At 43.8% G+C, this 15,635-nt stretch overlaps 1 long non-coding RNA gene across 1 annotated transcript; it reads right to left on the bottom strand.

Moving 5' to 3' along the window:
- Positions 1 to 5,672: 5,672 nt before the first annotated feature.
- On the bottom strand, positions 5,673 to 14,734 carry LOC148686424 (uncharacterized). The gene is made up of 3 exons (XR_015949207.1): positions 14,594 to 14,734; positions 12,516 to 12,614; positions 5,673 to 6,347 (listed from the first exon to the last, which is right to left on the bottom strand). It is a non-coding gene; the product is annotated as an uncharacterized LOC148686424 (long non-coding RNA).
- Positions 14,735 to 15,635: the final 901 nt, after the last annotated feature.

Raw genomic sequence — 15,635 nt, 5'->3', positions numbered from 1 at the left:
ACCCCGGAGTCATCCACGACTTAGCCTAACGGTTAGGGGTACCTTTATCTTTATGGGTTGGGGGAGCAGATGTTTTGGCTTTGGAATTGGAGTCTGTACCTCCTCTGCAATTCTAGTGCATCTGAATACAAAGAGATCTGGATAATATGACAGAGTAGGCCCCCAACAATATTCAGGTGCTAACAGTTCCTGTGTTCAACAACACAGGAGCCAGGATGGAGGCCATGTACCGTAACCTCACCTCAAGTTCTCATACTCCAGTCCCAACATCCACATGTAACTGGTTTAGGGCTGCTATACATGATGTTTTGGGCGGATTTCCTTAAAAACAGCTCAAAAGCTTGAGATTTTGCAGGAGAAAAAGCTCAACAACTTTGATCTGCCTCAAAAAAAAACACCCCCAAAACACACCAAAACTCAGTAAGTTTTGTATTAGTGTTGAACTTTTTTTTTTTGTGCCGAAGTTCTTTATTAAGGGTCTCACGGTGTTCATTCTAAATCACATATATAGAGATTTTTCTTACATAGCCCAATTTACACCACTGTCACAAAACTGAAAGAAAATTAGCAAACAAAGTAGTGCAGCCCTGTCCCCTGGGCCAAGTCATTAGTTGTGGCCACACAGTCTCTCCATCTCTCTCTCTGTGTGTGTCTCTCTCTCTGTCTCTCTGTCTCTGCTCTCTCTTGCTGGAAGTAGCTGTGTTTTCTCTTCCACTTCAGTTTCTATTCTGATCTTCTGCAAATGGATGCAAAGAAAAAGAACATTACAAGCCCTTATAATATATAGAGAGACAGAAACTTCAAATTTGGAGAAACTACAACATGGTTAGGAAGGTGAAAATGGGGCTTCGTTGTTGCATAGGATAGAAAGGAGAAGGTTTAATATGTTATAGTGGGGGGGAAGTGGGGGTTGGTGAGCAAAGTGAACAGGGTTAAACCTCTCCCCCCCCACTAGCAATTAATATTCTAAATAAACTTTCCTCATATTCCTTTTCGAGAACTGATACTTCCTCCTCACTCAGTTAATCCTGCTTTTCCCTTTAAAATAAGCTTCCAGTAGCCACCCCCCCCCCTACGGTAACATAAGAGACAGTAAACAGAAACCCGAAGCCGTAAACAGAAGATTTTAACTTAAAAGGATCCCTCAAAGGCATCAAAGAGAATCTCCCCTAAATGCAGGGTAAAAGGGGAGAGAGACTGTGGTTGTGAATGCCCTGCAGAAAGAGGTTAAGACTAAGAAAGACCTTTCTTTTCCTTGGGAGCCGGCAGCCCAGACAACCCAGTGAGCTGATTAGGATTTATAGTTAAATTTTATTTCTATCTTTATTTCTGGACTTTTTGGAAATTCTTTTTTGGTCTATATGCTTTTGAAATGTGAGTTTGAACTTTATTTTTAAGAATGCAGCCAGCATGTTAAAATGGAGTCGAGAAAATAGACTGCGATCATATTCCACCCCATGTGACAAGTTTTGACCTTGACAGGATTGAACTATGTCAACAAAAAGGTACCCGCCTGAGTTTCAGCGGACTGTTTTGACCTTAATGTGGGAAGCAAGAATAGAACTATGTCAAGAGGAGACACAACGGCAAGAATTCCAGATGGTGATGGCAGAATATGATTTCTTAGAAGATGAAGCTTTTGAAACTGAAGAAGACGAATGTGAGAATGACAATGATGGTGACTGTGATTTGGAAGGAAAAGATGAAGATGAGGACTGTGATGATTTAACACAAAATGAAGCCCACCACGAAAAAAATGATGATTTTACTCTACAAAAAGTTGGATGGAGTGCCTCCCCTTCGAGGGGGGCACGATTGGATTTACTGGAACTCCAGAATGACCACAGGGAAGAAGGAAAAATTAAGCAGAGAAGAGAAGAAGCTCAGGGGTCTGATAGGGAGGCCTGGATGGCAAAAGACTGTAAACAGGGGGTGGGGTGAAGGGAAAGTGAAGTTGTGATTGTAAGGATGGATTAATAGGATTATAACTGGACTGCTGACTATGGAACTTGCTGGATTGGTGGGGTGGAGCCGGTACTCGGGGGATGTAAGGTTAGTTTGGGAATAGTTATAGGTTTAAAGAGTGAATTTATTCTGGAAAAAGGTGAAAATATGGAGGCCTATTGGGGACCCAGGTGGCGCTGTGGTTAAACCACTGAGCCTAGGGCTTGCTGATCAGAAGGTCGGCGGTTCGAATCCCTGTGACGGGGTGAGCTCCCGTTGCTTGGTCCCAGCTCCTGCCAACCTAGCAGTTCGAAAGCACGTCAAAATGCAAGTAGATAAATAGGAACCGCTACAGCGGGAAGGTAAACGGCGTTTCCATGTGTTGCTCTGGTTTGCCAGAAGCGGCTTTGTCATGCTGGCCACATGACCTGGAAGCTATACGCCGGCTCCCTCGGCCAATAATGCGAGATGAGCGCGCAACCCCAGAGTCGGTCACGACTGGACCTAATGGTCAGGGGTCCCTTTACCTTTACCTTTATGGAGGCCTATAGAGGGGGTAAAAATTAGGCACGGGTAGAAAAAATGGGAGTTTGATTTTTCAGTGATTGGACATTAGGCGAAAATGATAATAGTTAGTTTAAAAGTGGTATAAGATATAAAGGTGTATGTTATAAAATATGAACTATGAAACTGTTGAAGATGATAAATAAGGGAGGAAAACCGGGGAAGGGGGGAGGGTGGGGAAGCCCACAAAATATGGTTTAACAATTATGAATTTAACAATTATGATGAATTTTTTTTTCTGTTTTTGTCTTTTTTCCTTTTTGTCTTTTTTCTTCTTCTCTTTTTTCTCTTTTTCTCTTTTTGTATTTTCTTTTTTTTTGGTATGACAATAGATGGTTGGATGGATGAACTCCTGCGTACTGCCCTGGTTCACTGGAGCTCCCTGGTGGCAGGGGGGGGCTTCGGGGGCAGGGGAGGGGGAGGAGGACAGAAATCCAATCATAAAATGGACCACTTCTGACTGTTCATGGAGGGGGATGGGAAGAAGGTGGAAAAGGTGTTCATGTATGTACCATTCTTTGTAATTTGTAAAATTAATAAAAATTATGTTTAAAAAATAAAATAAAATAAGCTTCCAGTTATGCTGCTCATTAGCAGCCTATTATTTCCCTTTCCACATGGAAAATTCCTCCACATCAGCAGTATCCAGGCACATTGTGGGATGTAATCCATTAGTGCAGTCAAATGCAACATTCCTTATTTTCCTAGAGTGGCCACATGCAGGAAGACATCCAGCCAGTGTAACTTCCTGCTCCACTGGTCTGGAGTATCCTCCCCCTGCATGTGATCTATGAGATGGACGTGGCCCTGGCTGACTCCATGAAAGAGCCGAGTCATACAGCCATTTTCTCAGTTTGTCTTGATCTCTGTCTTTACTTGATCCCTTGCTCAGTGTTCTTTTCCTGCCATGCTGTTCTCCTGCAGCCATGAGGTCCAGCGCCAAGGGCCTTCTGGTGGTTCCCTCACTGTGAGATGCGAAGTTACAGGGAATCAGGCAGAGGGCCTTCTTGGTAGTGGCGCCTGCCCTGTGGAAGGCCCTCCCATCAGATGTCAAAGAAATAAACAACCATATGACATTTAGAAGCATAGCTGCCAAGTCTCCCGTTTTCCCCGGGAAAACCCCTTTTTTCCTTACCTTTTCCCGGTGGTCCCCCGTATCACTTCGTCTCCCGTTTTTCTCCATTATTTTCTCCTGCCGGCGGCCATTTTTTTTCCCGATTTGCCCTTCTATGGGCACCAAAAATGGCTGCCGCCAGCTTCAAAAGTCGCATCTACGCATGTCCGGAAGTGCATAGACGTGACTTCCGGTGTTGGCGGCGGCCATTTCGGTGCCCATAGATGGGCGAAGCGACACTGGAAGTTGCGTCGGCACACTTCCTGACATGCGTACAAGCGACTTTTGAAGCCGGCGGCGGCCATTTTGGGTGCCCATAGAAGGGCAAAGCAACACCGGAAGTTACACCGGAAGTTACATCGGAAGTTACATCGACACAACTTCCGGTGTAAAATGGCTGCCGGTCCCGGATTCTGCAGTCCGGAACTTGGAAGGTAAGTTTAGAAGACATCTGAAGGCAGCTCTGTTTAGGGAAGTTTTTAATGACTGACGTTTTAATGTATTTTCAACCTTCTGTTGGAAGCCACCCCAGCCAGATGGGCGGGGTAGAAATAATAAATTATTATTATTTATTATTATTTTGTTGTCTTAATGTAATTAAGTTCATCGATGAGATGAACTCAAGGTTTCTTTGTGGAACTACTACTTTGTGGAACTAACTGCCTTTCAGGGATCAAACCGTGAACTGAAATGTGAGTAAACATTTTGTTACTTTACTCAGAAAGATTCTTGTGTCTTTATTCTTGTAAGAGGGATCAAAGCGGACATCAGGAAAAAATCTTAACTAAGAGATTCACATGAATCTGCAAACTAGCTTCCAGCTATATTGAGGGGACTCTGCTCTGCTACATCACTTACTAGGCGTGAGTGAAGGAAGGATAAAACTTGTTCAATATATCCTTTCCTACTATCCTTAATATTCTCACAGCACCAGGGCCATCCTTTCCATTTGGCTTAGTGGTGCGGTGCACCAGGGCACCTCCCCATCAGGGGAGCTGGGCTGGGGCGCCCAGCAGCCCCCCACACTGCCCATGTTTGAGGCGATGAGCGAGGCGCTGCTGCTGAAGCAGCCTAGCTCTGCCACTGCCCCTCCTCCATCAGACTTGCAGGGGGTGGTCGAATGTATCCTCCACTGTGCAGTGTTCCCACCACACACCCTCACACAGGGCCGTCTTAAGCATACCTGGTGCCCTGGTGTGCCAGATCCCTCCGGCGCCCCCGCCCTGCCCCGTTTCCCAGCCTGGAGAGCCGGAGCCCTGCGCAACCCAGCCTGGTCGTTGCGATGCCCCTGCGCGCGGCGGAGGCGGCCCCAGGCCCGCATGCCTCCAGAGAGCAGCCTGTAGCCGTTGAACAGCTGAGAGGCGCCCCTGGGGCAGCCTCCACTGCGCCTCTCAGCGGGCGCAGCGGGCGCAGCGGCGCCCCTGGTGGCCTGGCGCCCCGCACCACCCGACCCGGACCTAGAGACGGCCCTGCCCTCACAACAGCAGGCTTGCAAGGAGGGGCGGTGGGAGGGCTCCTTTCAGTGAGCTGTTCCCGCCAAGCCCCCTCGCAACAGCAGGCTTGCTAGCCGCTGTTCAAACAGCACCTAGCAAGCCCACCCAGGCAAGGGGATGTGGCGGGAGCAGCGTCCGAAAGGGCTCCTTTCGGTGCGCTGTTCCAACCAAGCCCCCTCGCAACAGCAGGCTTGCTAGCCGCCATTCCAACAGCACCTAGCAAGTGGGGGTGCGCGCCGGAGAGATTTTGCACCACAGCGCCAGATCCCCTTAGGACGGCCCTGCACAGCACTAGGGGATTTTAAGTGATTTCTATTTTGCACACCTCAAAGTGGTAAAGTCTTCCTTTGTGGAAGAGCCACTGCATCCGTCCTTGTGAATCTTGGCAGTTTTCATCCCTTTGGAAAGGGAAACAAATAACCCCTCCCTCCCTACATTACAAGGTTAATCTTGTGGACTGTTGGTTTGGGGGAAAGACAAAAAAAAAAGTCCACATCCCTCCTACAGGCATCAAAATCGGTGGATCACCATTCAGTAAAAAATTGTCGATACATTCCTTTTACTGTCATTGATGATTTATTGGCACAATGTACAGAAACTGAGTACATACTCTTCAACTTTTCTCTGGTGAAAATAGGGACATCCCATTCCACAATAATTTTACAATTTATGCCCTACACATCTTAGTGGATTGTCCCAGCCACTCTGGGCAGCTTCCAACACATATAAAAACATAATAAAACATTAAACAAACAAAAAAAACAACCCCTTCCCTATACAGGATTGCTTTCAGACAGTTCGTGTGTCAGATAACCCCATGCCCTCCAACATTTCTCCAATGAAAATAGGGACATCCTAAAGAAAAGTGGGACATTCTGGGATCAAATCAGAAACTGAGGCAGCTTCTCCTCCATCCTTGGGGAGGCTGCAGTGAGATTGGAGAGGGGGTGACACACAGAGCTTTTTCCAATTTGCAACTAAAAGTCCTTTGATCAATCAGATTAGGTTGAAGTAATTGGTAGACTGCGACTTTGTCTGGGCTATCTTGGATATATTCAATTTTTCCTGCCACCTCTCCCCCCCCCCCCGTTTGCCCTTTATATTGATGGGTGTTTCTGTCGTCCCCTCCCCTTTATTTTTTCCAGAAGCAGCCGAAGAGAGACTTCATTTTGACTTAGAACTTCTTGGGTTTGTGTTTTTTCTTTTTTTTCATCTCGCATCTTGGAGGCCACCTAACAAAGAAACCAAAAGTGGAGAGTGAATAAATTAAAAATAGTCGAAACAAAATAAAAAAATTCCTCCCAGTAGCACCTTAGAGACCAACTAAGTTTGTCATTGGTATGAGCTTTCATGTGCATGCACACTTCTTCAGATACATGCATGCACACGAAAGCTCATACCAATGACAAACTTAGTTGGTCTCTAAGGTGCTACTGGAAGGAATTTTTTTATTTTGTTTCGACTGCGGCAGACCAACACAGCTACCTACCTGTAAGTTAAAAATATTAACTGCCTTTGTTTTGAGAATTTACCTGGTTGGCAAATAAGCAAGTGGTTGCAGACAAAACAAGGGAAAATGAAGAAGTAATTTGACCACTGATACCATGGCTAAGAGGGAAATTGCAGATCTCTTTAGTTTGTTTGTTTTTTCACGTCCCTCTCTGCTTTTATAGAGTGGGCAACACCTTTTGGCAGCTGCAAAAAATGCACTTCAGAAATTTTAAAAGTGCTCCTGCCAACCTAGCTGTTCGAAAGCACGTCAAAGTGCAAGTAGATAAATAGGTACCACTCCGGCGGGAAGGTAAATAGCGTTTCCGTGCACTGCTCTGGTTTCGCCAGAAGCAGCTTAGTCATGCTGGCCACACGACCTGGAAAACCTATCTGTGGATAAACATCTGCTCCCTTGGCCAGTAAAGCGATATGAGCGCCGCAACCCCAGAGTCATTCGCGACTGGACTTAACTGTCAGGGGTCTTTTACCTTTAGTATTTTTAGACTTGAAAAAAAAGTTTATAAAAACTTAGCAAAATGTCAACAAAAAAGGGAGGGGTTGGAACAACACCAGGGAAAAGGAGAAGAATCTGGACAAGTAGCCAGATTTAGATTTAATAAAATAAAAACAAAAATGCCAGTTAAAATTTGAATGCACAATTGAAAGAGGAATTGCAACACAATACAGGAATTTTGGTAGTTAAAAAAACAAAATATGTAGGCATGTGGTTAACTGCAAAAAATAGAAATTTGTTTAAAGATAAATACACACCTGTTTGGAAAGAGGGTAAGATAGATCTAGAAGTGTGGGGAAGGATGAAATTATCTTTTGAGGGAAGAATATCTGCTTTAAAGATGAATGTGCTACCTAAAATGTCATTTTTATTTCAAGCAATCCTGGTGATCAGTGGGGTGGGTTAATTCAAAGAATGGCAAAAAATACTATCAAAATTTATCTGGCAGGGGGAATCACCAAGAATCAAATACAGTATAAGCTTCTTACAGATACAAAAGAGATTATTTGAGATTATATCATGAAGCACCCTGTCTATGTTGGCTAAGGGATTGGATATTGTTGGAGAATAGATTAGAATAGAACCCGGCACTTCCGGGTTCGGCGCGTACGTAACCCATGTTGTACACAACCCGCATTATTCGTATCTAGAGGTATGACTGCACTATTAACTCATAATCTTATATATATACAGTGGTGCCTGGCTTAACGAATGCCCTGCTTGACGAAATTTCCGCTTAACGAAAGGTTTTTTCTAGTGGAAGTTGCCTCGCTAGACGAATTCATTTTACGAAAAATTCATCTAGCGAATCGCGGTTTCCCATAGGAATGCATTGAAATTCAATTAATGCGTTCCTATGGGCAAAAAAAAATATCCAAAAAAATCCAATGCATTCCTGTGGGATTCGCTAAACGAATTTTTTGTTATAAGAAAAGACCCGGTGGAACGAATTAAATTCGTCTAGCGAGGCACCACTGTACTAAACTAGCTATGATAAGTAGTAATTTTAACCTTACAAAACTTCTTGTAACCCTACTAGCTATGAAAGTTGTTTACAATTGTCTTTCAAATCTATATACAGTATATACAAAATGTAAACCGACCATGTTTGTGTGTCACCACTTTTCACCGAAACCGCTTAACCGATTGCATTCATGCGAATATGTGAAGGATCTTATACAGTTTGCTTAGACAGATGTCACACCTGAGGCAGGTAAAAGCCAATTTTAAGGAACTCAACACAGTGCCATCTACTGGCCAAAACTATAATACATGACTCAGCTCCTTTTCCAAGGGTGGGGGCTAAGGTATGGAGATACAGGGGGAGGGGCCAACACTCCCCAGGGACAACAGAGGGAGGGGTATCCTACCGTCCTCCACTGGGGTACGGGGGCCCTGACTGGGCCACAGCAACGCGTGGCCGGTCCCACTAGTATAACATAAATTTGTTCCAGTCTTTCGAAAAACTCTGAACCCGCTGGTTCCAGATTTTTCCCATCAGTTTTGTTAATTAGGCAAAATCCAGTAATTTCATCTGACACTCTTGTTTCATTCATAAATCTTCTTGCTTCCATCTTTGGGCTAATAACATAGCAAAGCTACAGGGAACCAGGCAGAGGGCCTTCTTGGTAGTGGTGCCCGCCCTGTGGAACGCCCTTCCATCGGAGGTCAGGGAGATGAACAACTACCTGACATTTAGAAAACACCTAAAGGCAGCCCTGTTTAGGGAAGTTTTTAATCTGTGATATTTTAATGTATTTTTGTATTTGTTGAAAGCCACCCAGAGTGGCAGGGGAAACCCAGCCAGATGGGCGGGGTATAAATAATAATAAATAATATACTTGCAAACATTTTGTAATCATTATTTAATAGCGCAATTCGTCTGTAATTTTTAACCCGAAGTAAATCTACATCCCTTTTTTGGATCAATGTAATAAATGCCTCTTTCCACATGCCTGGGATATCTCCCTTTTCTAAAATGTTATTCATGACCTCTTTCAACGGTAACAGCATACTGTAATTTGACTTAATTTTTAATAACATTTTGCAGTAAATCCATCAGGTCCTGATGCCTTTCCAATTTTTAAATCTTTAATTGCTGTTTGTATCTCTTCTAGTGTTATTGGTTCATTCAGTCAGTCTTTTTCTCTTTCATAATTTCTTTGCACATTTTCTTGTTTAAATTATTCTTGGATTCCGACTACGTTTTCTTTTCCAACTTTATATAATTGCCTATAGAAATTTAAAAAATTCTTTCTAATCTCTTTCAGATGTTTAATTAACTTGTCTTAAATGTTAATCTTATTGATTGTGTTTTGGCACTGTCTTTTCCTTAATTGCCATGCTAGCAATATTCCTGGTTTATTCTCGAATTAGAATAAATTAGAGAATTTCTGTCTCATCATATTTCCATTCAACCTCCTGATTTATAATCACTGAGAATTGTGTTCGTAACATCTTAGTATTTTGTTTAGCTTTCGTAGCACCAGGTTTACTGATTAATATCTTTTCATTTTCCATTATATGATTTAATAATTCTGATTTCTTCTTTTCTCTTCTTTTTTTCTGAAAAGTATTTTGTCGTAGGAAAAAAATCTCTCATTACAGCTTTGCTTGTGTCCCAGTTAGTCTCCCAGAGACTTTTGGTCTCTTCATTCAGATTAATTTCGAAATAGCCTTTTAAGGTTTTTTGTGCCTTTTCATTTATTTCCTGATCATCTAATAAACTCATTCATTCTACATTGAAAAATTAATTTATCTATTCCTCTTAATAAGAAAAAAATGAATTATGCTCCGATAAAGTTTTTGGTTGAATTTCTACATTTGTAATCCTTATTGCTAATTCCCTGGATACCCAAAAGTGTTCTGTCCTTCCGGCTGATTCATTAGGCTCTGGGAAGAATGTGAATGACTCTGCATTGTTAGGCTCCTGATCTTATGGATTTTTCCACAATATTTGGACTTACACTTTTCTGCAGCAATATACACCTTTCAAATTGCTTCGGACAAAATCCCTTGTCCAAAAACACTCCATCTTTATGGAGCTGCAACCAACATTATGACATACAGAGCTGGTCTGAGTTCTGACTTCTGTGGAACAGCAAATATATATATATATTAAAAAAGCATACATAATAATAATGATAATTTATTATTTATACCCCGCCCATCTGGCTGGGTTCCCCCAGCCACTCTGGGCGGCTTCCAACAAAACACCAAAATACAGAAATCCATCACACATTAAAAGCTTCCCTAAACAGGGCTGCCTTGAGATGCCTTCTGAAGGTCTGGTAATTGTTGTTCTCTTTGACCTCTAGTGGGAGGGCATTCCACAGGGTGGGTGCCACTACCGAGAAGGCCCTCTGCCTGGTTCCCTGTAACTTGGCTTCTCGTAGCGAGAGAACTGCCAGAAGGCCCTCGGCGCTGGACCTCAGTGTCCGGGCATAACGATGGGGGAGGAGACGCTCCTTCAGGTATACTGGACCAAGGCCATTTAGGGCTTTAAAGTTCAGCACCAACACTTTGAATTGTGCTTGGAAACGTACTGGGAGCCAATGTAGGTCTTTCAGGACCAGTGTTATGTGGTCTCGGCGGCCGCTCCCAGTCACCAATCTAGCTACCGCATTCTGGGTTAACTGTAGTTTCCAGGTCACCTTCAAAGGTAGCCCCACGTACAGCGCATTGCAGTAGTCCAAGCGGGAGATAACCAGAGCATGCACCAATCTGGTGAGACAGTCTGTGGGCAGGTAGGGTCTTATCCTGCGTACCAGATGGAGCTGATAAACAGCTGCCCTGGACACAGAATTGACCTGCGCCTCCATGGACAGCTGTGAGTCCAAAATGACTCCCAGGCTGCACATCTGGTCCTTCAGGGGCACAGTTACCCCATTCAGGACCAGGGAGTCCTCCACACCTGCCCGCCTGCTGTCCCCCACAAACAGTACTTCTGTCTTGTCGGGATTAAATTTCAATCTGTTAGCCGCCATCCATCCTCCAACCGCCTCCAAGCACTCACACAGGACCTTCACCGCCTTCACTGGTTCTGATTTGAAAGAGAGGTAGAGCTGGGTATCATCCGCATACTGGTGAACACCCAGCCCAACCCCCCTGATGATATCTCCCAGCGGCTGCATGTAGATGTTAAAAAGCATGGGGGAGAGTACAGAACCCTGAGGCACCCCACAAATGAGAGCCCAGGGGTCTGAACACTCATCCCCCACCACCACTCTCTGAACATGGCCTAGGAGGAAGGAGCGGAACCACTGTATGCCAGTGCCCCCAGCTCCCAAACCCTCTAGACGGTCCAGAAGGATGTTATGGTCGATGGTGTCAAAAGCCGCTGAGAGATCCAGTAGGACCAGGAGACAGCTCTCACCTTTGTCCCTAACCCGCCGGAGATCATCGACCAGTGTGACCAAGGCAGTTTCAGTCCCATGATGAGGCCTAAATCCCGACTGGAAGGGATCCAAATGGTCCGCTTCTTCCAGGCCTGGGACAGCAGTCATGAAATTAAAAGACGCCTGCTTCTTAGGAGAAAAGCGATGACAAACCTAGACAACATCTTAAAAAGCAGCGACATCACCTTGCCGACAAAGGTCCGTATAGTTAAAGCTATGGTTTTCCCAGTAGTGATGTATGGAAGTGAGAGCTGGACCATAAAGAAGGCTGTTCGGCGAAGAATGGATGCTTTCGAATTATGGTGCTGGAGGAGACTCTTGAGAGTCCCATGGACTGCAAGAAGATTAAACCTATCCATTCTGAAGGAAATCAACCCTGAGTGCTCACTGAAAGAACAGATCCTGAAGCTGAGGCTCCATTGCTTTGGCACCTCATGAGAAGAGAAGACTCCCTGGAAAAGACCCTGATGTTGGGAAAGATTGAGGGCAGAAGGAGAAGGGGACGACAGAGGACGAGATGGTTGGACAGTGTTCTCGAAGCTATGAACATGAGTTTGACCAAACTGCGGGAGGCAGTGCAAGACAGGAGTGCCTGGCGTGCTATGGTCCATGGGGTCATGAAGAGTCGGACATGACTAAACAACTAAACAACAACAGGAGACCATTATAAGAAGATGAAAACATTAGCAGAATTTTAACTACACTTGCAATGTAACAAAAAAATATGGACAATTTAGATGGATTAAAAAAAATTGGATAATGAACTCATATGCAATTGTAAACATTGACATTAGGACCCATGAGGGGATTGGAGGGGGGGGGGAGTTCCTGAGATTCAGAGTAATCTCTCTCTCTCTCTCTCTCTCTCTCTCTCTCTCTCTCTCTATATATATATATATATATATATATATATATATTGTTTTTGTTATATGTTTATATCTTCTTAAAGTAAAATAAAAATTATTTACAAAAAAGTAAGCAAGTTTGGTAATATTCACCTTTTTTATAGCAGCAATATAATCCTTTGTAAGTGCTTAAAACATAATGCTTTGTCCAAAAGCATTCCTTCTTTATGGAGCTCAAATGGATTGTGAGTCCTGTGGAACAGCAAAAGGAAAGAGGAAACAAGTTAAAATTAAGCCATTTTGCGTAACTAATCAGGACTACTTCAAGCATACTTTAATAAGTAGAACCCAACAATCTCTCTCTCTCTTTTTTGCTAACCTTTTATTGTCATTACGCAGTTGCGCAACATAATCCAAATCATTATCAACAAACAAAAAAACTACAACTCCATACTCTGAAGATAACTTCAGCCTTGTGATAATAATAATTCCCACAGAATAATGGCAAAGATTTCTATCAATAGGAAATAAAAAACTACTACTGTTATTTGGTTATCACGAAATCCACATGTCTTCCACTTGGTGGCATATTTCATAGAATCATAGAATCATAGAGTTGGAAGAGACCACAAGGGCCATCCAGTCCAACCCCCTGCTGAGCAGGAAACACCATCAAAGCATTCTTGACATATGCCTGTCAAGCCTCTGCTTAAAGACCTCCAAAGAAGCAGACTCCACCACACTCTTTGGCAGCAAATTCCACTGCCGAACAGCTCTTAATGTCAGGAAGTTCTTCCTAATGTTGAGGTGGAATCTTCTTTCTTTAGTAGTTTGAATCCATTGCTCCGTGTCCGCTTCTCTGGAGCAGCAGAAAACAACCTTTCTCCCTCCTCTAGATGACATCCTTTTATATATTTGAATATGGCTATCATATCACCCCTTAACCTTCTCTTCTCCAGGCTAAACATACCCAGCTCCCTAAGCCGTTCCTCATAAGGCATCCTTTCCAGGCCTTTAATCATTTTGGTTGCCCTCCTCTGGACACATTCCAGTTTGTCATTATCCTTCTTGAACTGTGGTGCTCAGAACTGGACACAGTACTCCAGGTGAGGTCTGACCGGAGCAGAATACAGTGGTACTATTACTTCCCTTGATCTAGATGCTATACTCCTATTGATGCAGCCCAGAATTTGTAAAGACAGTAGACCTCCACTACCCTTCAGCAGAAGTGCCAAACATAATGTGGGTTAGCTTTTCAGTGAGGGCTCTTTTCCATACTCATCAATACCCCCCCAAAAATTAAAGTAGTCCTTTAAAAAACTTTCCAGAAGCTCATGATGATCATATACGCTACCATGAGAAGAAATCCAGTTAAAGGTTTCTCAGTCAAGTCCTGATTTTTACTTGTAAATAAGTTTAGTAGTGGCGCCGCAAATATTCCACTTGTGGCTGTTTCACACATGCACACATTCCTTGGCAGACATTGCGAATGATGGTATTAGTGTGTGTGTGAAGAGGATAATGCAGAACAAACAAGGAGAATCACACCTTCATGTTGCTTCAGATAATTTCAATGGTAAAAGTTGTCTATGGCTTGCATGAATAAAAAGCTGCCAATTCAATTCACAGAATCTCCTGTTTTGAATATGTGTCCGTATCTAAAGCCCATGCCTTATGATTAAACAATAACACACACACCCCGGTGGTACAAAATAAATTATATAGAAGATCACCGGCATCCTACAAGCAAATGCTAACAAGGGAAGCGAAGTAAAGGAACTCTTGCTCCTGGGAGATGCTGAATCAGTTGTGCCAGAGAATTTCCCCACAGCATCCTAAACTCCTGGTCTGCAGCTAATTTTTAGCAGAATTTTGACTCCATGAAGAAGGAATACAACTTACTGCAACTACAGGCTCACTCCTGAACCAAGTCCCAGGAAAGAAGACTTCTCTTACTTTCTTTTCCATAGGGTGAGCTGAGCAGCCATACATTCGTACAGCCCTCCCAACAGGCAGTGAGTCTTGAACCAGGGACTGTTTCTTTGTTTTCATAAAGCACAGGAGAACAAAATAGGAGGTGCTTAGCAGTGGAGAGGGGTTCGGTTCTACGATGGGATTGAGAAGGGAAGCCTTGAGAGGTCAGATTAGCCTCGCCAGCACCGCTAGTCTCCAGTTCTTTATCCATATCATACTCATTGTATATGAAGTGTGCATGTCTGTGTATGTCTTACCTCGAGCAAGAAAGAGACCCCAAAAAAGAAGTACCGGAGCAAGGTAAGAGTTCCTCATGGCTTCTCAATGCCAAAGAGAAAGAGAGATCATAAAATATGAATGCCAATGTGCACTTCCAGTTCTAAGGAAGCAGGAAGATCAGCTGATTTAAATATTAATGGCCATGGGAGTGATTAACATTCCTTCCTGCCGGAGAACTCTCCCCGCCCCCCCACCTCCTCACACACATTGTTCTTGGAAAATACTGTTGTGAGCTGGTCTCCAAATGGAAATGCATGAGGAAAGCTCAGCCAGGCTCCTTCCTTTTCATAAACTATGACTGGTGAAGCCTTGTTTTCCCCAAACTGGGAAAGCCCTTCTGGAAACTGCTCTGCCGTTACAGAGGATCTGCTTTGCATGCAGAAAGGACCAGGTCCAATCCCAGGCATTTCCAGGTGTGACTGGGAGTGACTATTTTCTAAAAAGCCAGAAAGCTGTCTGTGTCTCTGTCTTTTGGTCTACATGTGACTATCTTTACATCTTATCTGATGCCATCGATTGAAGTTGTGGCGTCCTATATGCATACAAAGCAGATGTTTTTTTGACTGAGTGCTATTTTTCTAGAAAAAGAGGTGCTGGAACTCACCATGAATGCCTCCCTTATTCTCTAATAATGGCAATGGTGCCCACCTGAGAGGTGCTTGAGTTCCAGCGAGTTTCGGCTAGAAAAAAGCCCTGGTTATATCTCTCCTAAGAAGAGGAGGGGAGGGATAGGGCCCTCCAAGACCATTTATGAATGGGCATGGGGCATCCCTAAGGTAAGGCTTTTGCAACTTCCCTTGTTTCTGAAAGCCAGGGAACACTAGCTAAGTCATTACCCACTGTTCACCCTATTTCTAAATGGCACCAGCTTGTTTCTTGTTGTTTAGTCATTTAGTCGTGTCTGACTCTTCATGACCCAATGGACCAGAGCATGCCAGGCACTCCTGTCTTCCACTACCTCCCACAGCTTGGTCAAACTCATATTCGTAGTTCTGAAAACACTGTCCAGCCACCTCGTCC

This window comes from Zootoca vivipara, chromosome 3, assembly GCF_965207765.1.
Source record: "Zootoca vivipara chromosome 3, rZooViv2.hap1.1, whole genome shotgun sequence".
Classification (NCBI taxonomy): domain Eukaryota; kingdom Metazoa; phylum Chordata; class Lepidosauria; order Squamata; family Lacertidae; genus Zootoca; species Zootoca vivipara.
This window is presented reverse-complemented; position numbering and strand designations above follow the sequence as displayed.